Source organism: Penaeus monodon, unplaced genomic scaffold, assembly GCF_015228065.2.
Source record: "Penaeus monodon isolate SGIC_2016 unplaced genomic scaffold, NSTDA_Pmon_1 PmonScaffold_1045, whole genome shotgun sequence".
In the NCBI taxonomy this organism is placed as follows: Eukaryota; Metazoa; Arthropoda; class Malacostraca; order Decapoda; family Penaeidae; genus Penaeus; species Penaeus monodon.
The window spans coordinates 12501-14221 of record NW_023639104.1 but is presented as its reverse complement, the minus strand read 5'-3'; positions in this window follow the sequence as shown (position 1 = coordinate 14221).

Here is a 1721-nt window from a genome sequence, read left to right as displayed (position 1 = left end):
TATATATATATATATATAATATATATATATAATATTTATTATATATATATATATATTAAGTGTGTGTTGTGTGGTGTTGTGTGTGTTGTGTGGTGTGGTCGTGTGTGTGTGTGTGTGTGTGGTGTGTTGTGTGGCGAGTGTGTGGTGTGTGGTGCGAGCTAGACGTTGCGTTTGTGTGCGTGTATATATAGAGAGCTATAGGTAATGTGGGTGTGTTTATATAAATGTGCATATGAATGTATGTTTGTATATACAGAGTAATAAGAAAAAATTCTTGATTGTATACATTGTTAGGGGGAACGGGCTTTAAAACGAGTTCGAATATTTAAATAGTTATATCAACCAGTAACTCCGTGTATATTATGTATGTGATTTTGTACGGTCAAATCTGTTCTAATGGTAGGTTTCCACCTGTCATGAACATTTATGTGATGAAGGAAGAAAATATGTAACAATATACTAACTTCCGTGCAGCTTTAAATATCTTCTAATTAGGCTATGAGAAATAGTATGGCAAGAATTTGATTCGTAGTCAACAGAAACAAACTGGGAGATAGCAATATATAAAGAAATTACATTTTTACCGAGATTGTTCTACATAATAAAGAAATGCAAGCTTGAAGTTATACACTAAACACAGAATTGCAACATCTGTTTTCTCATGCCCCGGTTTCGTCAGCAGGGTAAACCTTCAAAGCCAAACATCGCCCACACTACCTTAGAATGCTCTTACTTTGTTAAGCATTTGAACCCTGTAAACCTGGGGGCAATGTGATACGCGTAAATTTATTGTAGATATGTTACTTGTTCTGAAAGAAGAGAAATTAGAGACAAATCTCTCTCGTTCAGATAACATTGGGATAATTGCTTTAGAAGAGGATGTTATATTCAGTATGAAATCTCCTTGATGTAGGCGCTCATAGTTTTATGTTAGTAGATATGCCATCCACCTGAGATGTTTTTATTTTGCACTGAACAATAGAACTATTGTATTTCCACTTGTTCTTATTTTTTCTCAGGTATCAACGCGCTACTGTTTTCTTGGGTATGTGTACCTCACTGTAATTGGCTGTCCAGACAGTTATTTTATATTATATCGTGGCCCCTGTGGCCCATGGATAAGACATTGCCCCCTAAGCCAGGGAATCTGCGGGGGTTCGAGCCACAGGTTGCAAGAAAAATACAATTTTAGTTGAAACGCATCCCTACGGTAAGTTGCGTTCTCCGTTATTTCTCGCTCAAAATCGCTGCCAAACGTGTGATGTCAAGGTGTGGCGCTAGCGAGAGTAATTGTGATGTTGTAAAGTAATATTATTACCGACTATAGATGTGGCTTTGTTCATTGGAGGAGAGAAGACATGACATATATATATCCATTGAACCGTATGTTAGTATCGCATTAACCAAATTTTGATATAGATTTTTTATCATCAAGACAGCATAATTGTTTGAAGAAGGTAAATATTTGTCGTGTGTCGCTGTGTGTACGTGTGTGTGTGTGTGTACGCGCGCAACGCGTGAAAAAATCATATGATAAACGATGAATGAATATAAATTCATGTTAAAACTACATGCATTCATTCTCCTGCTTTCGTCAGTACAACAGAATAATAAAAATGCGTGTACCTATTTACGCCACTTGTCTTCTTTTCTATTAAGTACCGAGGTTTATTTGGGAATGCCCGTGTTATGTTTATCAAACCGCCCATGCGCACAAACTC